This window comes from Myotis myotis, unplaced genomic scaffold (assembly GCF_014108235.1).
Source record: "Myotis myotis isolate mMyoMyo1 unplaced genomic scaffold, mMyoMyo1.p scaffold_m19_p_4, whole genome shotgun sequence".
NCBI classification, from domain to species: domain Eukaryota; kingdom Metazoa; phylum Chordata; class Mammalia; order Chiroptera; family Vespertilionidae; genus Myotis; species Myotis myotis.
In genome coordinates, this window is record NW_023416346.1 from 118,241,769 (window position 1) to 118,265,450 (window position 23,682).

At 45.8% G+C, this 23,682-nt stretch overlaps 2 pseudogenes; both read right to left on the reverse strand.

Moving 5' to 3' along the window:
* Positions 1 to 10,751: 10,751 nt before the first annotated feature.
* LOC118653620 lies at positions 10,752 to 12,485 on the reverse strand (annotated as a pseudogene).
* A 6,276-nt stretch (positions 12,486 to 18,761) lies between these two features.
* Positions 18,762 to 21,583, reverse strand: LOC118654101 (annotated as a pseudogene).
* Between the last annotated feature and the right edge of the window lie 2,099 nt (positions 21,584 to 23,682).

Here is a 23,682-nt window from a genome sequence, read left to right on the forward strand (position 1 = left end):
ACTGGGGATCGAGCTTGTAACTTGGGCATGTGCCTTGACCAGGAATCAAACCGTGACCTTCCGGTTCATAGGTCAACACTCAACCACTGAGCCAAGTGGGCTGGGCAAAGCCACTCCTTTTTATGGCTGAATAATATCCCATTGTGTGGATATACCAGTGTTTGTTTACACATTAATAAATTGATGGATATTCAGGTTGATTATACTTTTAGGCTTATGATTAATGATATTATGAATATTCACATACAAGTTTTTAAAAAATATATCTTAATTGTTGAAAGTATGAAAGAAGTCCTCCTTTTTTCCCCCATTGACCTCCTCTCCTGCCCCCTTCCCCCAGGCCTTCACCACACTAATGTCTGTGTCCATGGGTTATGCATATGTACATATAACTTCTTTGATTAATCTGTCCACCTCCCTCCCCACCTTCCCTCTGAGATTCATCATTCTGTCTCATGCTTCCGTGTCTCTGGATCTATTTTGTTTGTAAGTTTATTTTTATTTCTTCATAAATCTCTATTGTTAAAAGTATTACATAGGTCTCCCTCATTCCCCCATTGACCACCCTCCAGCCAGCCCCCGCCCCCTGCCCCAGGCCTTCACTACCTATTGTCTGTGTCCAAGGGATATGCATATATGTATACAAAGTCTTTGGTTGGTTACCTCCCACGCCTTCCACACTCTGAGATTCCACAGTCTGTTTCATGCTTCCATGTCTCTGGATCCACTCAGATTATCAGTTTATTTTGTTCATTAGATTCCACTTATGAGTGAGATCATATGGTACTTGTCTTACTCTGATGGACTTATTTCACTTAGCATACATAATTCTCTTCAGGTCTTTCTGCTGTCTCAAAGGGTAAGAGATCCTTCTTTTCTACAGCCTCATTGTATTCTATTGTATAAATGTACCACAGTTGTTTTTATGCATTCATATTAGGATATATTCCTCCAAGTGGAATCATTGGATCAAATGGCAGTTTCAGTTTTAATTTTTTTGAGGCAACTCCAAACTGTTTTCCACAGTGGCTGCACCAGTTTTCATTCCCACCAGCAGTGTGCGAGGGTTCTCTTTTCTCCACATCCTCGCCATGGCTTGTCATTTGTTGATGGCAGCCATTCAGACAGGTGTAAGATGATACCTCATGGTGGTTTTAAATTGCATCTCTTTGAGGATTAGTGACTTTGAGCATTTTGTCATATGTCTCTTGGCCGTCCCTATATTCACTTTGGAGAAGTGTTTACTTAGGTTCTTTATCCATTTTTTAATTGGATTGTCTTTGTTTTGTTAAGTTGTATGAGTTCTTTATATATTTTGTAAATTAACCTCTTACTAGATGTATCATTGAAAAATACGTTCTCCCATATATAGTGGGCTCCCTTTTCATTTTGTTGAGAACTTGTTTTATTTTGAATATGTTTTTATTGATTTCAGAGAGGAAAGGAGAGGGAGAGAGATATAGAAACATCATTGATGAGAGAGAATCGTTGATCAGCTGCCTCCTTTTAGGATCAGGGATCGAGTCCACAACCTGGGCATATGCCCTGACTTGGAATTGAATTGTGATCTCCTGGTTCATACGTCGACGCTCAACCACTGAGCCACCATGGCTGGGATGTTGATGTGGGTTTTTTTTGGTTTGTTTGCTTTTTGCTGTGCAGAAGCTTTTTATTTTGGTGTAGTCCCATTTGTTTATTTTCTCGTTACTTTCCCTTGCCCTCGGAAATGTACCGGCAGACATATTGCTATGAGAAATGTCTGAGATTTTGCTGTATGGTCTCTTCTAAGATTTTTATAGAGTCACGACTTGCATTTAAGTCTTTCATGCATTTGGAGCTTATTCTTTTTAAAAACTTTTATTTATTTTATACTTTTTTGTTAATCCTCACCTGAGGATAATTTTCTGTTGATTTTTAGAGAGAGTGAAAGGGAGGATGAGAGAAACATTGATTGGTTGCCTTCCACATGCACCCTGACCAGGGCTAGGTAGGAATCCAGTCTGCAGCTGAGATACATGCTTTTAACTGGAATCAAACTTGCCACCCTTCAGTCTGCGGGCCAATGCTCTATCCCCGTGGTTGGCAAACTGCGGCTTGTGAGCCACATGCGGCTCTTTGGCCCCTTGAGTGTGTCTCTTCCACAAAATACCACGTGCGGGCGCGCACGTACAGTGCGATTGAAACTTCGTGGCCCATGCGCAGAAGTTGGTTTTTCGGCCTGGGCGAGTCTATTTTGAAGAAGTACTGTTGATATTTGGCTCTGTTGACTAATGAGTTTTCCAACCACTGCTCTATCCAATGAGCCAAACCTGCTTGGGTGAATTTATTCTTGTGTGTGGTGATCTTGTTTTTTTAGCATGTACCTGTCCAATTCCCCCCTCCTCCCCCACATCTCCCTATTTTTGAAGAGACTGTCTTTACTCCATTGTATGCTCTTGCCTCCTTTGTCAAATGTTAACGTAATGGCTTGGTCTATTTTAGGGTTCTTGTTGTGTTCCATTGATCTATGTGCCTTTTCTTGTGCCAGTACCTAGCTGTTTTGATGCCAGTGGCTTTGTAGTATAACTTGATATCTGGAGTTGTGATCCCTCCAACTTTGTCCTTTTTTTTCATGATTGTTGCGGCTATTTGGGGTCTTTTTTTGGCTCCATATAAATTTTTGGAATATTTTTCTAGATTTGTGAAATATACCGTTATTATTTTAATAGGGATTGCATTGAATCTGTAGATTGCTTTTGGGACATGTTAATGGTGCTAATTCTACCAATCCATGACCACGGTGTATTCTCCCACTTGTTTATATCTTCCTCTATCTCTTTTTTCAGTGACCTGTAGTTTTCTGAGTACAGGTCTTTTACCTCCTTGGTTAACACGTTAAGCACCCAGTCAGTCACTGGTGACTGACACTATACTTTCCATCCCGAAGACAAAACAGGCTGGGCATTTAACGTGTTAAGTTTATTACTAAGTATCTTAATTTTTGTTGTTGTAATGGCAAATGCGATTGTTTTCTTAATTTGTCTTTGTGAGTTCATTATTGTTGTATAAAAATGCCAGTGATTTCTGGGTGTTAATTTTGTATCCTGCTACATTGCTGAATTCATTTATTAAATCTGGTAGTTTTTTTTTGCTGGAGTCTGTAAGTTTTCTATGTACAATATCACATCATCTGAAAATAATGATAGATTTACTTCCTCCTTCCCAATTTGGATGCCTTTTATGTTTTCTTCTTCTCTGATTGTTGTGGCTAAGACTCCCAGTACTGTGTTGAATAAGAGTGGTGAAAGCGGACATCCCTGTCTTGTTCCTGTTCTTAGGGGAAATGGTTTTAGTTTTTGCCCACTGAGTATGATGTTGGCTGTAAGTTTGTCATGTATGGCCTTTAATATGCTGAGGTATCATTCTTCTGTTCCCACTTTGCTGAGAACTTTTTTAAAAAATTGATTTCAGAGAGGATGGGAGAAGGAGAGAGAGAGAGAGAGAGAGAGAGAGGGAGAGAGAGAGAAACAATGATGAGAGAGAATCATTGATTGGCTGCCTCCTACACGCCCCCTACTGGGGATAGAGCCCACAACCTAGGCATGTGCTCTGACAGGGAATGGAACCATGACCTCCTGATTCATAGGTTGACGCTCAACCACTGAGCCACGCCGGCCGGGCACTGAGGACTGTTTTTAAATGAAAAGTGGGTGTTGGATTTGGTCGAATGTTTTTCTGGGTCTATCGATATTATCATGTGTTTTGGTCTTTAAATTTGTTTATGTGATGTATCACATTTATTGATTTGCAAATTTTGTGCCAGCCTTACATCCCTGGAATAAATCCCACTTGGTCATAATGTATGATCTTTTTAATATATTTCTGGATCTGATTTGCTAATATTTTGTTGAGGATTTTTGCATTTATGCTCATCAGGGGTATGGCCTATACCAGTGATGGCGAACCTATGACACGCTTGTCCAAGGTGACGTGTGAACTCATTTTTTTGGTTGATTTTTCTGTGTAAAATGGCATTTAAATATATAAAATAAGTATCAAAATAATAAATCTTTGTTTTACTATGGCTGCAAATATCAGAAAATTTCTATATGTGACACGGCACCAGAGTTAAGTTAGGGTTTTTCAAAATGCTGACACGCCAAGCTCCAAAGGTTCGCCATCACTGGCCTATACCGTAATTCCATTTCTTTGCAATGTCTTTATCTGGTTTTGGAATTAGGATAATGCTAGCCTGGCAAAAAAAGAGCTTGGAAGTGTTCGTTTCTCTGGGATTTCTTGGTATATTTTGAGGAGGATAGGTGTTAGTTCTCTTTTGAATGTTTGGTAAAACTCCCCTGTGAAGCCATCCAGGTCAGGGCTTTTGTCTGCTTGGAGTTTTTTGATTACTGCTTCAGTTTCATCAGGTGTTTTCAGCCCTATTCAGGTTTTGTGATTCTTCCTGATTCAGTTTTGTACAGGTTTTATGTGAACCTATGTTTTTAGTCCCCCTGAGTGGTCATTATACTCCCCCACCTCCCAGTCCCCAGGCCTTTAGTGACCCACCCCTGTATTTGGGTTCATCTGCTTCCCTGGGTGGCCTGCTTGGCTCTTTCTCCTTCTGTGACAATCTCAGCCTACTGTTTCTTGTGGGGTCCTTATCTGTTCACCGGAAACACATATTTTTCTGCATCTCCTGGCAGTTCAGTTTACATCTACGGCTATCATTTTATTGTCCCTTCTGCCACAGGCAGTTCCAACTCTGGTCTCTAGACTTTACTTGTGTGAGTCAGATGCTAGTTCCTCATCCTACCAGGAGACACAGCTTTCTGAAACTTTCTTGTCATTTGCTTGAGGTAGCAACATTTGTCTCTCATTCTAGAAGTCATCTACCAAGTGATAAGGACACTCAAGCAGCTCCTGGAAAAGCCCCGGTGGGAAGAAACTGAGCCCTCCCAGGAACTGCCAGCACCAACTCGCCAGCCTTGTGACCGCACCTCTTTGGAACTAGAGCTTGCAGCTCCAGTCAGTTGTGATGACTGCAGCCCCAGTGACATCTCAACTGAAGCCTCATGTGACCTCCTGGACCAGAACCACCTAGCTCAGTTCCTGAGTTCACGACCCACACCGACAGTGAGTTTGGAAAATGTTCATTATTGCCTAATTTTGAAGGTTTTTTTGAAACACAGTTCATACACATAACTATTACTATTTTAGAGTGTGCAGTTCAGTGCTTTCTAACACATTCATCGTTATGCAGCCATTGCCACTGTCTCATTCCAGAATATTTCCATCTCTTCAAAATGATAGCCCATACCTCGTAGCAGTTACCCTTAATTCTCTCTACTGCCCATCATCTAAAAACTGTTAATTTACTCTCTGACTAAGGATTTGCTTATTGTGGACATTTGCTATAAATGGAAACATACAACATGTGATTTTTAAAAAAGATATTTTTATTGATTTCAGAGAGAAGAAGGGAGAGGGAGAGAGAGACAGAAACATCAGTGATGAGGGAGAATTGTTGACCGGCTGCCTCCTGCACACCCCCAACTGGAGATCAAACCCGCAACCTAGGCAGTGCCCTAACTGGGAATTGAGCCATGACCTCTTGGTTCATGGGTCGACACTGTACCCCAGAGCCACACCAGCTGGGACCAATATGTGTTTTTTTTTAATGATTTCTTTTAGATATCATAATGTTTTCAAGGTTCATCTGTGTTGCAGGACAGGGCAATCATTTCTTCTTTTTTTTTAAAGACTTTTTTTTAGATCAGTTCTAGGTTTATTTCAAAATCCAGAGGAAGGTATAGAGATATCCCATATACCTGCTGCCCTCCCACATGCATAGCCTCTCCCACTGTCAGCATCACTAACCAGAGGGGTATATTTTTAACCAAGGATGAACCTACATTGAGTCATCATTATCACCCAAATTCCATAGTTTACCTAGGGTTCACTTTTGGTGTGGTGGGAATGGGTTTGGATAAATGTTTACTGACATACGGGGTGGGGCAAAAGTAGGTTTACAGCTATTCATATAAGAAACAATACAATAGTTAATAATAAATAATAATACAAGAATAAACTGTTTTGCTTACTCATAAATGTGAATCTGTTTTCCCCCACCCGGTATATCCATCATTATAATATCATACAGGATATTTTTACTGTACTAAAAATCCTCTGTGCTCTGCCTGCATTCTTTTTTATAGGTGTATATTATTCCACTGTAATGTTATAATGCATTTTTTTTATCCATTTATGAGCAACACAAACAACATTTGTGTTGTTTCTAGTTTTCTGTTATGAATAATGCTTCTATGAACCTTTTAAGATGTTTTTTAAGTGAACATATGTTTTCAGTTCTCTTTGGTATATATATCTGTTCTGGATTATCTGGACCATAAGGTAACTATGCTTGACGTTTTGAGGACTTGTCAAAGTGTTTTCCACAGCAACTTGCACCATTGCATGTTGGTAATGTACAAGGTTTCTGATTTCTCCAAATCCTCTGCAACACTTGTTAATGTCTTTGTTTTTGATTATAGCCATCCTAGTGGTTATGAAGTGGTCTCATTGTGGTTTTGATTTGCATTTGTTTAATAACTGGTGATGTTTAGCATCTTTTGAGCATCTTTTCCATGTGCATTTTGGCCATTTGTATATCTTCTTGGGAGAAATGTCTGTTCATGTTTTCCATTGTTTAATTTGGTTGTTCTTTTAAAAAAAGATTTTAAATTGATTTTTAGAAAGAGAAAAGGAGAAGGATAGAGAGAAACATCAATCGGCTGCCTCCTGCATGCTCACTACCCAGGATTGATCCTGCAACCAGGCATGTGCCCTTACTGGGAATTGAACCAGCAGCCCTTTAGTGTATGAGACAATAACCAACGGAGCCACACAAGCTAGGGCTAATATGGTTATCTTTTGATTGTTGAGTTTTAAGAATTCTTTGTATGTTGTGGATACTACAACCTTATTAGCCACTGACACCTTATTAGCCTCTGCAAAAAATTTAAAGTATGAAGAGCATGACTGAGTTTGTTTTGAGGTGACACATAGCATTCCTTCTCTTTCTTTTTGTTTTTGTAATTGCATTTTTAAGAGTATGATTGGCTCTTTCAACTATTGCTTGACCTTGAGGGTTGTAAGGGATACCAGTTTTATGACAAATTTGCTATTGCTGACTAAAGTGCTGAAAAGCAGAACTAGTGTATGCAGGTCCATTGTCTGATTTTAGCTCTAAGGGAGGTCCTAGTATTGCAAATGCGGCTAAGCAAGGACATCCATTTGTCAGATTTGATTAGCTTTAAGACCCCTAGGATTAACCCCTAAGGATCGTACAGGGCAATGAACCACACACTGAGAGCACTGCTTAACAATTTGATGAGCTTGCTTTCGAGAAATACGGAACTGTTTGTGCAAGGCAGCAGCATTTTGATGATGCAAAGTGTGGGAGCACTGGACAAGAGCAAATGGGGTAGCCTCTTGCATTACAGCAAGGAGGCGATCAATAGACTCATTTTCTGTAGCTAACGGACCAGGGAGACCTGAATGAGATCAGATATGACCAATAAAGCAGGGAAATTGTCGTTCTCTAATGACCTTTTTAAGGCTGAAAAATAAATGAAAGAGTTCCTCCGAATTAGTGCACCCTATAATAGCTGTTTCAATAATTTTTGCCATACCTACCATACAAGCACTATCACTATATAGGTTGATGGGCTCCGTAGCAAAATCTGTCAAAACATAAATAAGAGCTTGTATTTCCACCCGTTGTGCTGAAATATAAGGGGTTTGAAGGACTTCAGCTTTAAGATCTCTAATACTAATAAGTGATATTTCAATGGGATGCCTGTGGGGGATGGTAACACCGACTGAAGGGGCTCTGTAATCTCCATGGTTTTATTAACTGCCCTCAGGTCTTGCAATAGTCTCCATTTACCAGATTTCTTCTTAATTACAAATATGGGTGTATTCCATGGCCTGTGAGTGAGTTCAATATGCCCTGCCTCAAGTTGTACTCGAACCAACTCTTGTGCACCTTTTAATTTCTCTCCTAATAGGGGCCATTGATCAACCCAGACAGGGATATCTGCAAGCCAGGTAATTTTAGCTGCTGTACGCTGGGTCGGAGAGACGATTAAGACCCCTGTTGAAAATTCTGGTAACCTAATCCATGCCTCCCCTTTTGAGTGGACATCGGGATAGATGAACGCCTCCCTTGCTGATTCTTCCCTAGTCCCTTTAGGGGGTGGAATCCTTGATTAAGCGTTTGAGAAGTAACAATGGAACTGGGACTTGTTATTAAAACCCTCATCTGCTCTAGCATATCCTGTCCCCATAAGTTAACAGGTAAATGTTGTAATCCATAAGGTTGAAAATAGCCTGTACTTCCATCTGGATCTTCCTATCGAAGGAGTTGAGCACTCTGCTAGGGTTGGGTAACATACCCCACTCCTTGCAATTCAGAAGCCGTGGGGTTTAAAGATCAGGCCTGTGGCCAATGTCTGACGGCAATGACTGACACATCAGCTCCGGTATCTATAACCCCTTTAAAAGGCTTCCCATTAATCCTTATTTCTAACTCAGGCCGGCCCTTCTTGACTATTTTCGTCCAGTATACTGCACCACTGGACCCAAGGCTCACTGCACCTCGGGGATGACTGGTCAAAGGCCGCCCTTCTGGATAGTAGGGCAGAAGGAGAATTTGTGCTATTTTTGTTTCTGGTAAGACCTGAATTATAGTATTAATTGTTTGTGCCATTACTTTAGTTTCTCCAGTATAGTCCTGATCTATCACCCTTTCAATGTTAAACTGCTCCTCCCTAAAATTAGTCCCATCATGCCCAGAGGAAGGGGACCATACACTCCCGTGGCAATAGCCTGAGGCCCATCTCCGGGGTTAGTACATATCAGGAGGTGGGACAGAGGTCCAATCCTGCACTTCCCAGGGTGGCACGGTAGAGGTCTCAGACGGTTGGCTTTGGGCCTGAGCTGGCTGGAAAGGCTGCAGTGGGGTCAAGGATAAGGCCCCTACTGTTTGGTGGGGCTGGGGCTGGCCCCACTTGTAGTTTCCCTGCCTAACGGGCAATGGATTACCATCAGCGTCAGTCTTGGAGTGGCATTCATTTACCCAATGCTTTCATCTTCTCCATCTTGGACATAGTCCAGGCTTCTTGTTTCCACTCCCTGTAGCCTTTTGACTTCCATTTTTAGCTTTACAGTCTTTAGCAAAATACCTTGCGTTACCACAGTTAAAACATCCCTCTTTCTGATCACCAGCAAGCAATACCTCCTTTAACTCGGCAGCTAATGTCACTCCTTGCACGTAAGCTGGTCCAATGTCAGCACAAACACAGATAAAATCATGTACAGTACCGTTCTTCCTGTATGGATGTAAAGCCTCTTGACATACTCTATTTGCATTTTCAACAGCTAATTGTTTCACGAGTATCATTTCAGCCTCGGTGTCAGCCAAAACCCTGACTACAATGGCTTGGAACAAGGGAGCCACAACATCCTGATATGGCTCCTCAGGTCCCTGCCTAATTTTACTTATGTCTAAAGATTTTTACCCTTTTGTTGGCAGCTGCCTCCAGGCTTTGGTGGCACAGATATTTATTTGCTGATAAGCTTGTATGGGGTATGCTAACTGAGTCTGCAAAGCCCCTTGAGGTTCAGTGCCCATGAGCATATCAAATATAATGGGTATCTCATGAGCTTGGTTTCTGTTAGCCTGTTCTGCACTAAGCTCTGCCCAATTATACTTCCATAATAAGTAATCTCCAGGTGAGAGACAGGCCTTTGCAACAGTATTCCAGTCACTAGGAGCCATAGCTTCCTCTGATACTGTATCTGGTAACCCCAGCACAAAAGGGGAAATTGGTCCAGACATAGAACAAGAAGTTTTCAACTCCTTCAAAGTCTTAAAAGGTATAGACTGATGACCATGGGGCATCTGACCTGGATTCTGAGGATTAGGCTGCTCAAATATAGGGGATAGACTGAATCCTGAAGTATCTTCCCCAGCCTGCCTAGCCTTATACAGAGTCTGCTGGAGTGGGGACAAAGGTACCATTCTTGTCTCTGCTTGTTTAGGGGGTAATTGAAGAGGCTTATGAGAAACAGTTAAGTTCCCCAAATGCTTGCATCAGACCCCCATTATCCCAATCCCGCCGGCACTGTTCCTTGCTGCCTCCTCCTCCAACTCTAGCTCATATTTTGGAGGAAGCACATTGTCCGTAGGGCTCTCCCCCACAGAAGCTGTAGCCCCAGAGACCAGAGGAGGCAGTGGAGGCACTGATGGTATAGGGGGAGTCGTAAGCCTCTGGAAACCCTCCACTATCTGTCTTAGTTCCCCGACCACATTCACCCACTCCCTTTCAGGAGTGGGCTCTAGGCAGTCCCGAATCAGGGACCACAGACTGAAAGTAGGGATAGGACTTTTCTCTGGAACTTCAGCTATATAATGATCTCTAAGTTGCTTCCTTACCTTCTCCCATGTCTTCACATTTACTGTCCCCTCCTCAGGAAACCATGGGCAAGTTTTATTTACAAAATCCAACAAATCAAGAAGCTGTTGATGCCTTACAGAACAGCCCTATGCTCAGAGCATAGCCTTAAGCATAGATACATATAAGTTCTTTTTCTGCGATCTTGAATTACCCATGTTTTCTACCCATCTGCTACTAAATTTAGCTCCTTATCTTACTTTCGCTTTCTGCGTGCACTTCACTAGACCGTCCTTTCACCTGATAATTGTAGTTCCCTTACTCAAGCCCCACGTTGGATGCCACATGAACTGTGTCCAGCACGGCCAGTGGTGAACCTGAGGAAGGGGCGGTAAAGGATTAAAGAAAACAGACAAAAGAATATAGTTGGGACCAGGTGGCACTGTGCCTGGATGAGGACACAATGACACAGCCTATAAACTGAATCTTTATTTTGTAGTCATCACACAAAGCAAAACAAGGGAGTGGTCAAGATGTTTACAGTGTTTTGTTTTTACAAACCCTTGGGTCAAGGGCTGATTTTCAATAGATCGCAGCGAGGGAGCTGCTCTGCTTCGTATGAAACCCTGACCTAGAAGCAGGTCGTCTATGAATGGTTTAGCACCAGGTTCCCCATGAGTGTGCGTTGCGTGAAGGGTGAGGGGGCGGCCCCCTTTCCAGCTGCAAACCCGTTTCCCAAGATGAAGGGCTCTCTGCACTGGACCCTGGTCCCGAGGCACAACGGGGGACCAGCTATCCGAGGCCAGTGGAGGCCCTCAGCACTGCCGTATAGTTACGCTGGGGCGGGATTCTAACTTAGAGGCGTTTAGTCATAATCCACAGATGGTACCTTCGCCCCATTGGCTCCCCAGCCATGCACATACACCAAATGTCTGAACCTGCCCTTCCTCTCATACTGAGCAGGATTACCATGGCAACAACACATCATCAGTAGGTGCAATGTTCTTGGGAGTTTCAAATCTACTTCTTTCCTGTTGTAATTCTCTGAACTCTATCAAGCTTTGTTTTGGCAGCACTTGCTGCACCTCCCACAGCCCAAATCCCTCAGCTGCCTAGGACTACAAGGTCAGACTATAAGGTCAAGCTTACATACAACCGTAGCCTTTGGCTATAATTATGCTGGGAGGGCTTTGCCCTCCACCCTGGGACTTGTATTTATGTACTTTGCCACAAGAGGACTGTGCCCTCTCATCAGTCTGAGGTTTGAACCTGTCCAAACGCTGTAGCCGCTTTCCACATTCAATACCTGTGAGTAAATCCACATCTGTCTGCAAATACTTCTTTGTTATTTCACTTAACAGATTGTTTAACCTGAATATATAGTATAAAATTTGCCTTTCATTTTCAGTTAGTTTTTTTCAACATCCTTCTCTTCTATAAAGTAGATTGCCATTAATTTAATGTCTCTCTATTTCTAAGGAACACTAAAGTTCTTTACATTCATAATCCAATCCCTCCCACCAGTTTTCCATCTTTGTCTTCACTTTCAAAGTTTCTGCAACTTGGTTTTCATATACTGTTTCAGCATCTTTAAGGTATAGCAGCAGGGGTACAATGTACCCTTTGAGCTTCTTCCTGTGACTAGCTCCAGCTTTCTCAGTGAGTATCAGGGGCTGATCCTGATGGTCTGATAAGACCCTGCACTGGGGACAAAGTTGCTCTGGATCCGTCTCACAGCACTGGGTCAGAAACTCTTGGTGCTTCTTACACTGGGGTTTATCTTGCCTTTTCCTTTTTCTCCTCATGGTGGGAATCTGCTTAACAATATCAGTCATGTGACATAATTGAAGTTCTCTTGAAGTTCTGATCAGGGCAGTGGTGGAGGCAGACAGGACAGAGAAAGATGCACTGTAGACCTAACCAGCACTGGTGGATACAAGAATGACAGAAGTTGTGTCCACACTCAATGGTCACTGGGTCTCTCAGGTAATCCAGGCAGATGGGGCAGCTGGCCTCTGCCTTTAGCTCAGCCACGGAAGCCGCAAAGGCCATTGTGCAGTGAAGGTGTCTGTCCGAAGGCAACTCTGTGGAAGTCAGTAGGAGCTTCCAAGAAGAGTTCTAGCCATCAGCTGATGTCAGTCTTCTAGTCACCCTCTCCTGTATTTAACGCCACATTACCATAAGGGATATAGAGTACTCCTGGTCAGAAACCAAGCACAATCTAAGTCATATGTGGTTCCAAGATAGGATTGGCTTGCCTGTTGAGGTCCACATACTGGTAGAGCAGCCCCATAGGAAACCAAGGCTCTCAACAGTGCTCACATTTCCTGTATGCACAGCCTCTGGATTCCCAGAGGAAAAACCTTGTACCAGTTATCTATGGGCGACTCTGTGGACTAAGTCCCCGAGAAGGGTCTGGGAAGCCAGTCTTTTACCAGTTGTGAAGTTACTGTTGTGACTCTGGCATTTATGTACACCACTAAGAGGGTGAAGCTATTAAGACTTCACTCATCAGACTGGTGGCTTCTCCCTGGATGAGGGAAATGTGGGCAGAGTGGGGGTTATAAGTGCTAGTGGATGAGAGTGGGGTGGATCGCCCATGATTTAATCAGGTCAGCAGAGGACTGAAGCTGTTAATATGCATGATCTAACTTGGACTTTTGGAATTCCCTCTCGACCCTCTCAACTCCCTTTAATCCCATCTTTGCTGATGAAGAAAATGACACTGGAAAGGCTAAGGGAGGCCTGTTTCTTTTCTCACTCTGGAATGTGTAACTCTGAAGCCCGTAAGTTTCACCCTCCTGTAATCTCCAGCATTGTGTAGTCCTTCCCTCTCTCTCCACACTCGGGACATGGCACCCGTCTGCCACAGCACTTTTGCACAGGCAGGTTTTGTCCATGGTAGCTCCTTGCCCCTTATACATTGTTTATCCCTGTTGGGTCTGAGCTCCTCTGCCAGAGAGGGGACTTCCTTGGACACTGGGAACTGGAAGAAAACTTGAGCAGCTGCAGGGAGATGGGACATGCTTTATTGCAGGGAAAGCAGCCAGGCACTGGCTAGTCCAGGGGTGGGCAAACTTTTTGACTCGAGGGCCACAATGGGTTCTTAAACTGGACCGGAGGGCCGGAACAAAAGCATGGATGGAGTGTTTGTGTGAACTAATACATGTTAACACTGCTGCTGGTGAAGGAGCGGAGGGGAGAGCAAGAGAACCCTCCGCTCTTTCGGCTCCGCGGGCCGGATAGAACAGCCGAACTGGCCGGATCCGGCCGGCGGGCCGTAGTTTGCCCATGGCTGGGCTAGTCAGTAGCACATTTATACTAACAAAAGAGGCTTTCTGCCAAGTAATGACATCAGTGTTACATAAGTGGCAGGTTATATAAGGGTGCACTTGTGCAGTGTGTATGCTGATAATGTGTCATTGCTGTGGTGCATGCATATGGAAATATGGGCCTTCAACATCTGATGTATTCTGGCCAGAGTCCCCAAACTCCACCCCTTACACTGGATGGCTTTTTAGGGGTATCCTGGACCATATGCCAGCTCCTTGAACACAAAACCCACAATAGTAATACAGACCGCAGCATGCTAGTACTAGAATTCTGATCCCCAATAGCAAAATTAAAAATTTCCCGGAGCCATGTTCCTGGTAGTTCATCCCATCACTCATGGAAGGGGTCATGGGAAAGAGCTTGGATGAATTGTACTTCACTGTCTATCTCCTGTAGGGCACCAGTTACATTTTTTTGATTATCTGGTATATACTGAGTGGCCAGATTGATATGACCACCTGACGTTTGTAGGCAAATTAGCTATAATTTCGTGCTGAAGTTGCTAGAGGGCCAGACGATTATAAATGTCTGAATAGCACAACATACCTAAGTATCGTTGCTTATCAAGTTCATTCTATCATATTGATTGCGTATCCCAATGGAGGTGGCTTCTTCCAACAAGGCAATGCGCCAAGCCATGGTGCTCGTATTGTGCAGGAGTGGTTTCAAGAACATGAGGGAGACTTTACCTTGCTTAGGTGGCCCCCACAATCACCAGATCTCAATCCAATTGAGCATTTGTAGGACAGAGTTAAAAGAGCCATCAGGCAGCTGGTTCCAAAACCATCAAATCTCACAGAACTGGACAGTGCTATTTATCAGGCATGGTGTCAGATTCCTTGCATCACCTTTCAACATCTCGTGGAGTCAATGCCATGCCAAGAAGAATCGCCGCAGTATTGAAGGCAAAAGGTGGCCCAACGAAGTATTGATGGGGTGGTCATAATAATCCGGCCACTCATAATAATCCGGCCACTCAGTGTATATGTACAACCTGCCACATGTAGCATGGCACAAATGCCCCCCTGTGCGGCAGTTAACAGATCTAAGTCCATTCTATTCTGCAGTACCACTTTGCGCATTTGCATAGTTTCATTCATCATTAAGGTAAGGGCTTGTTGGGTCTGATTCAGGGATTTAGCCGTGTATTTGGCTAAGGCTGTAACTTCTAATTCTATCTTTATTACTCCTCCTGCAGGGAGGAATACAGCTAATGGGTAAAACCACCAGGGAGTTTGTTTGGCTCGGTGCCACCAGTGGTACATTGAGTCCCAATTATGAAGCATCTCTTCTAAGGTTTTAAGGATTTGCTTGGGAATATAGGGCCTATCCCAGGTGTACTGTCTCCAATTTGTCGGGAGGTAGGGGCTGCCCTACCTCCCACACATCCATAAGTATTCTGGGACCATCATATCTACAGGTTTTATACCAATATACTGCTTTTTATTCCATCATTTCTAGAGCTCAGTATTAATGGTAATGTTATGGCACAACTCTGGAGGAAGCCAGCCGACTGTGCGATATCCGTTGTGTTGCTGCTGTTCTATACACATTAAGGTTCTCTTAATTCTACTTGTTCCCCTAATAGCCACCCCCATCCATTCTAAATTACGTAACCTATGAAGGGGCAGGTATTGCCTTGGTCCTGCTGGATTAGGGTTTCAACGGCTTGGCGTACAGGGTTCCAGGAGGTAGTGTTGAAGTCTTGAGCAGCTAACCATGTTTAGTTGGCAGTGGCCAGATGGATGTGTCATGGAAATCCGCCACCCACTCCTGGAGGAATCTCTGCATACCCAACAATGGGAAACATTATGCAGCCAGGCATAGGTGTGTGCCCACGATACCATACTGTTAGCCAAGCTCACCTTGTTTGAAGAGACCATCATAGGGAGATCACAGCCTTCTGGCAAGATACAAGCAACCATGTCTCCAAGAGTCAGCACTGTGGTTGGAATCGGGAGGGGGGGCATCCTGGTCAGTGATATCAAATGGGATCTCCCCTTGATAGGGGCCTGGTCTTATAGGGGGAACTATGGGAAAGCAAGGCACTGATTATAGGGCAAAAGTCCATAGGAGAAAGATATCCTCTGCAGCATGAGGGAATGACTCTGCACAGGGAACTGGGGTAGCTGCCTTCTGAGCTCCAATCCAAGAGCCCCCAACCCTGGACTCCTCTCATACAGTTCCAGTCCACTGTGCTTTCCCTCTGCCAGAACCCAAAGTGAGTGGCTGCACACGAAATTTTGTGCATTGGTCCTTTAAGAGGGTGCCTGCATTTCCAGGTGTCTGTGGTTGGCAGACAGCAACCCTGCTGCTTTTCACAGCCAGGTGTTATGTGAGCACCTTTCTCAGTTCTGGTGCTCTAGGCTGGAGAGACAAGCTTGGGGTTTAGACCTCAGAGTTCTCAATGGGAACCCCCCACAGCTAAGATATCTCTCCAGACCTTCAGCTGCTGTCTGTGGCCAACCCTCTTGCATCTCCACTCTTCTACCAGTCTCTGTGTGGTCTCCACTTTCCATTCTTGGTTATTAGGGTTCTCTCCAGCAAGTCTTCAGTTGATTTTTCAGGGTGGTTTTTCTGTATTTTAGTTGTCTTTCCAGTTTGGTCCTGGGAGAGTATCAGTATGGCTTCCACTTACTCGGTCACCATTTTTAATCCTTAATATTAGCACTCTTGATGACCTCTTTATATTTTCAAATTGTTCTAATTGTTGATTTCCCCCTGTCGTACTTGATAGGTAGCCAGATCTGATACACAAATACCTTTATCATACTTTGCAATTACTCCTTTTTAAAGCTCTATCATTGGTCTTACAACTTTTCACTTTGTTGTTATCACTAACCTTCTTAGGACCCATGGTGACTTACTATACATATTTAATAATAATAAGCAACAACAAAAGCAAAAAAACCCCACAAAAATACTCACAGCACCATTTCCTGAGATATTAACAGTGCAGGGTTTAGAAGGAAGCTGACTCATACTCACGCATTCTCTCTTTTGTTTGTCGCCTGAGAAATGTGTGACTGATCATATAGGTATCAGCATGAAAGGGTTGTCTGGTTGAGATACGAAGTTTTGTTTGATAGTTGAGACATTTTTTCTGTGAACAACTTGGTTGAGACCTGAATTGTTTGAGATGGGAGACGTTTAATAACCAAGGTTTGACTGTAATTTAAAATTCAAGACATATTAAATGCACAACTGACTCCAAATTGTCATTTAGTGTGCTTTGTATTATTCTATATAATAAAAGCCCAGTGACTGAAATGGTAGATTGACCAGAACGACCACGGCCCCTGGCCCCAGCTGGCCCCGCTCCCCAGTGGGGACCCTCACCCCATTCCGGGGCCCCCATCAGGGCAGGTTGGCCAGCCTCCACCTGTGCACTGGGTCTCTATCCTATAAAATAATAGGATAATATGCAAATTGACCCTAACCGCAGAACGACCGCTAGACCAGTCACTATGAGGTGCACTGACTACCTCTTGGTCTTTCCCCCGGCCGGCAGGCTGCAATTGCCTGATGGCGAACAGGGAACCAAGGGTGGGTGGCAGGGGACACGGGTGGTGCCAGGCCAAGGCCCCCACCTGCTGGTCGCCCCACATGCAGAGGGTGACCCGTGGCAGGGGCAGGGCTGGCGAGTGGGCAGGAATGGCCGACTTCTCAGTTCCTCCCCCTGGCCAGAGGCTCCGATCACCTGATGGTGAACGGGGAACCAAGGGTGGGTGGCAGTGGGGGCGTGGGCGGGGCCGGCTGTGGGCAGCGGGGGAAGATGGCCCTGATCACAGGCCAGGCCTAGGGACCATAACCATGCACGAATTTTGTGCGCCGGTCCTCTAGTAGGATATAAAACTACCCTCCATCTATGGAATGTTAAGCTGACACCCAAGACAAAGCTTCCCATATTCAGTACCCTACTATTTTCTGGTTGTACCCAAACAAAAATAAACAGCCAGTAAACTACTTCACCTCTTAAGAAAAGCATTTGCACTTAAAAAAAATGGGATGAGGTGGAATTTCTTCCTTGTTAAAAATGTTTCTAGAGCTACTAAAAAACTTGCATTTATAACATAGTTGATAAAAATATTCGTCTGGATTGTACAAGAAGGGAGACAGGGACCACTGATAAGACATATATTAGACTTGGATTCTTTCTCTCCTGCTTCATTTGAAGCTAACTCTCCTCTTTTTTATTTAATTGATTTTTTAGAAAAGGTTTCAAGTTCAGTAGTCACAAATACAAAAAATAATTACAATTCAACCTGATACAGAAACTTGTGTGCAAAATTTCCAGGAAACTGACATTGTATAGAAAGTTGGGTTAAAGATGACTCTGGTTTTGTTTCTTGTGTGTTTTGTTTTGAGGGTGTGGCTTTTTTATGGTTTCCTGAACTCAGCAAAGAAATGGTTATCCTGATGAAATATCAACAGCCAATCCACAATAAAATCAGATAAAATTTAAAGAAGCATAATTACCAACAAAAGATTTGTCATTACTTCCTCCTTCCACATTTCCTTTTTAAACTTTGAGTTTTCGGTTTTTAAAAAATCCTGAAAAGTAGACAGTAAAACAGCTCCTGGAAGAATTTACAACCAACTGTATGATGGTCTGGGAAGCTTAGGGGCTGGAGCAGGACCGGGACAAGTAGACAGAAAGGGGTCCTCCCTTCAGGCACTGTAGCCTCGCTGGGGGGGAAGTCTTTAGTCAAAAAGGAGGGGGGGAAGTCTTTAGTCAAAAAGGAAGAAGGGAAGAAGGAGGATATGGGGAGAGAAAGAAAATATAAAAGATCATTGTTGCCTGTTTATATCCAGAGAAAAATGCCCAGCCCTGTGTGTGGGGGGATGAAGCCCCTCAGAAGGGAGGCAGTGGGCTGGAGGGTGGCAGCCCTGGGATGACCTGTCCCCTAGCACCATAGCACCTGGTGGAGGCAGATGAGGGGTCAAGGTGGACATTAGTGGAGGAAGCAGGCAGGGGCCTCTAGAGGACACTGGCTACTGAGTGCTGGTGCTCCTCTTTGTGTTCCCAATATAGCTCCCATAGTCATAGTTCCCATAGTGTGGTGGCCACTGGCCCTGGTTCTGATAATACTGGTTCCACTTCTGGGCATACTGCTGATACTGGTTATACCTGATCTGAGGGAAGTTCTATGTCATGAGGTGGCCACCCTAGCTCCCATAGTTGTAGGCAGGTGGTGGTGGAGGTAGAGGTAGTGGGGCTGTATAGCCCTACCTGTAACCCCCTGGTTGTAATATGGCTGGCTATAACTCAGCTGTGGAGGGCTATAGCTGCTGACAGTGGGGGTGCTGGTACTGGCGCTTGAGCCAGGAATATTGCTGTTCTTGCTGTAGCTGCCGGCCCTGGAGGGTTTTGAGCAGGGCCGTGAAGTGGCGGTGACTACTCTGGTGCTGGCTGTGGCAGTGGTGGCTGCTGATGGGGTGGATGATGCTGTGGAGCCCAGTTGTAGCTGCCTTGGTTGTTGGAGGAGTTGTTATCCTGGCTATTTTTACTCCAGTGGTTCTGGTTGTAGCCAACACCTCTGCTGCCTCCCCCCTCAGTTCTGGAAGCCTACTCGGTTGCCCCTGTTGGTGAAACTTTGGTTGTTATAGCTCTGGAAACTGCTGCCCCCCATTCCCCTGTGGCCCCAGTTATCAAAGGCTTTTCAGGGGATAGCATGGCCTGGCCTTGTGGCCTTCCTGGTTGTATTTTTTTCATATATATATATATATATATATATATATATATATATATATACACACACACATATATATATTTTTTTTACTGACTTCAGACAGAGGAAGGGAGAGGGGGAGAGAGAAACATCAGTGATGAGAGAGAATCATTGATCAGCTGCCTTCTGCATGCCCCCAACAGGGGATTGAGCCTGCAACCCAGGCATTTACCCTGACCAGGAATCAAACCCTGATCTCCTGGTTCATGGGTCAATGCTCACAAGTGAACCATACCAGCCAGGCCTTCCTGATTATATTCCCTGCTTCCTTCTACTGCAGCTCAATAAGTAGCACCTCATCCAGGAAGTCCCCAACATCTGGCAATATGAAATTGGCTTTCATTTCAAGGACCATGTGTTCTGGGAAATCCTTCCCTTCCTCATTGATTCGCTTTATTGTTTGGTCTTTTAAGTCCTCCTCAGTGGGACAAATGACAATAGCTTTGCCCTTGAAGCCTTCAAATGGTCTCATTATTATTATTATTATTATTATTACTACTATTATTAATGTTATGTATTTTTAATCTTCACCTGAGGATATTTTTTTCCATTGATTTTTCAGAGTGGAAGGGAGGTGGGTGGAAAGAGAAACATCAACGTGATACACATCGATTGGTTGCCTCCTGCACATGCCATGACAGTGATCAGGGATCGAACCTGCAACTGGGATATATGCCCTTGACCGGGAATCGAACCCATGACCCTTTGGTCTGCAGGCTGATGCCCTAACCACTGAACAAACCAGCCGGAGTGAAATGGTTCCATTTTTAGTCTCTGTACTGACCCATAAAAATTTGTCTGGTCTGGGATATAGTTACGTTTCTTGTAGGAGATGATCTGGATGAGGTGGTTGAGGCACTGGGTGGCTTGCTGGATCAGGACATCCTAGCAGTTGGTGTAGTTCTGTTGGTGTAGGCCCATCACCCACATCTAATCCATGATGGCACTGGTACCCAGGATGCTGCACTTCTTGGAGGGATCAGAGGCTGCATGTTTGATGGGCCATGTGGTCTTACCAGCAGTGGGCAGACCCACCATCATCAGAATCTCACACTCTGCCTTGGTCTTTGATCTGACAGTGCCCTGGCTCCTTTTATTCAGGGTAAGGTGCTGGATGATGGTAAAGTCAGGAAGGATGGAACAGTAGGGCCCTGTTATCTGCCTGAAGTTGAACTCCATTGCATAATTCTTCACCAGGACATGAGGCTAGAGTGCCTGGCTCCCCAAGGCTTACTTCTGAATTCAGAAAGAAATGCGTATCCAGTTCCCATTCTTGATGAAGGAAAGTTCCATGTCAGTTTCACATTCAAAGTCTACAAAGCAGCCAAACACATCATTCTTTGAGAACTTGTCTTTGTAGTTTTCAAACTAGCTATTGGTGGACTTCTTCCCATAGCCATAGGAAAAAGGCTCTTCACTTGGCTGGGTGCTGCAGGAGTCAAGGGACCAGCTGATACTGACCCCAGATTCCTTACCACAGGTATGCAAAGCTCTCGATTGTAAGTGGGTAGCCACTGCTCTGGTCTCAGGCCAACTTGAAGTGGAGGTAGCAGTTACACATGTCTATGGCAACAGGGGTATTGTCAAAGTCATCTTCATTCTCTTCAGTGGGAGGCTGAGGAGAATGGCCCCTCCTATCCTCTCAGTGCTTGAGAAGTAACCCTGTTCTGGTTTTCTTCATAAGGCCGCTTGTGACTCTGGAATTGTCTGTCTGGCTTGAGTTGAAATGCTTCACGCTGGAGGAAGCTAGTGGGTGCTTCTTGCTTCATCTCTGTGTTTACTTCCACTGGGCAGGAGGCCTGCTCCTTCTCTGTTTCCAGCGGTCTCCTCTCATAGCCTGACTCGTTCTTCTGTTTGATGACCTGGGTCACATAGAATTGATTCTGTCTGGTAATACCATCCATGATATTTCCTTGTTGTTGTATCCGGGCACCCTGGTACATTATTGGTCTCAAGGTTTTGCTTATCATTGGGCTCCTTAGCCTCCTTGGCCTCCAGTGCCACCTGCAGACACTCAGCAAGCTTGGTTGTGAGGCCATGAGTGTCCAGGCTGTAGTGCTGCAGCCCCTTGTGAAGTTCGTTCAACTTCAGAGGCACACATCCATGGCCAGGGACCCCAGCACAGCCCACAAGCCTGGCTTGGCCTCTCAGGGCTCTCCTGCCCCTTAAACCTTTCCTGCGTTAAGCCTCTGCCCCCTAGTGCTCAGTGTGCGTCATAGCGACCGGTCTTTCAGCTGTTTGGTCGATTTGCATATTGCCTTTTTATGATATAGGATTATATAGGATAGGATAGATTTATTCCAATAATGCCAGCCATATGGGGAGAGTAGTCAGTCACCCTGGAAATTTGGGTCTGACCCCCCTCCCCTTTGCCAGTTGGCTATTTATTTACAAACTAGAGGCCGGGTGCACAGATTCATGCACCTGTGGGTTCCCTCGGCCTGGCCTTTGGGGATCAGGTGGAAACTGGCTATTCAACATCCCCGGAGGGGGCCTGGATTGTGAGAGGGTGGTTCTTGGGCAACGCACCCCGGAATTGGGCTCCCTCCTCTCTGGTTCCAGGTGTATCACCCAAGAACCGCAGCTGCCGAATCACCGCAGCTAGGCAGCTCCTGCGTTGAGCATCTGCCCACTGGTGGTCAGTGAGCATAATAGCTACCAGTTGGCTGGTTGAATGCTGGTCAATTAGGCTTTTATATATATATACTAGAGGCCCCGTTCACAAAAATTTGTGCACTCGGGGGTGGGGAGGGGTGGAGCGTGCCTCAGCCCGGCCTGTGCCCTCTCGCAGTCTGGGACCCCTCGGGTGATAACAACCTGCTGGCTTAGGCCTGTTCCCGGGTGGCAGAGGGCAGGCCCAATTCCTAGGTGCAGCCCCTGGTCGGGCTCAGAGCAGGGCCGATTGGGGAGTTGGGGCGCCGCCCCCTGTCATGCACAGAGCAGGGTGGATCGGGAAGTTGCGATGCCACCCTCAGTCACGCTTATGGTAGGGCCGATTGGGGGGTTGGGGCACCGCCCCCTGTCACACTCAAGGCAGGGTCGATGGGGAGGTTGCGGCACCACCCCCTGTCACGCACAGAGCAGGGCCAATCAGGGGGTTGGGGCGATGCCCCCTGTCACTCACAGAGCAGGGCCCATCAGGGGGGTTGGGGCTCCATACCCTGTCACGCACAGAGCAGGGTCGATCAGGGGGTTGGGGAGCTCCCCCCTGTCACGCACAGAGCAGGGCCGATCAGGGGGTTGAGGAGCTCCCCCCTGTCACTCACAGAGCAGGGCCCATCAAGGAGTTGGGGCACCGCCCCCTGTCACGTACTGAGCAGGGCGGATCAGGTGGTTGGGGCGCTGCACCCTGTCACACTCAGGGAAGGGCCGATGGGGAGGTTATGGCTCCACCCCATCACACACAGAGGAGGGCCCGTGGGTGGGTTTGGGGCGCCGCCCTCTCACCCACAGAGCAGGGCCGATCAGTGGGTTGGGGCGCTGCCACTGTCATACTCAGGGCAGGGCCGATGGGGAGGTTATGGCTCTACCCCGTCACACACAGAGCAGGGCCTGAGGGGGGGCGGTTGGGGCGCCGGACCCTGTCACACACAGAGCAGGGCTGATCAGAGGGTTGGGGCGCTGCACCCTGTCACACACAGAGCCACAGGGTGATCAGGGGTTTGGGGAGCTCCCCCCAGGAGACACAGAGCAGGGCTGATCAGGGGGTTGGGGCGCCTTCCCCTGTCACGAACAGAGCAGGGTGGATAGGGGGGAGGTGACCCCGCCCCCAGTCACACATAGAGCTGCAGGGTGATCAGGGGGTTTGGGCGCTGCCCCCTGTCACGCTGATAGCAGTGCTGAGAGGCATATTACCCTTTTACTATATAGGATAGAGGCCTGGTTCATGGGTGGGGGCCGGCTGGTTTGCCCTGAAGGGTGTTCTGGATCAGGGTGGGGGTCCGCTTGGGTGCCTGACCAGCCTGGGTTAGGGGCTGATGGCTGTTTGCAGCTGGTCACACCCCCTTCAGGGTGGGGCTCCCCACTGGGGTGCCTGGCCAGTCTGGGTGAGGGGCTGAGGGCTGTTTTCAGGCTGGTGGGTGACTGAAGCTACCAACCGCTCCTTTTTTTCTTTTTTCTTTTTTTATTCTGGGCCAGCTTTAGCTCTGAGGCTGGGCTCCAGCTCTGAGGCCTCGGCTGCTGAA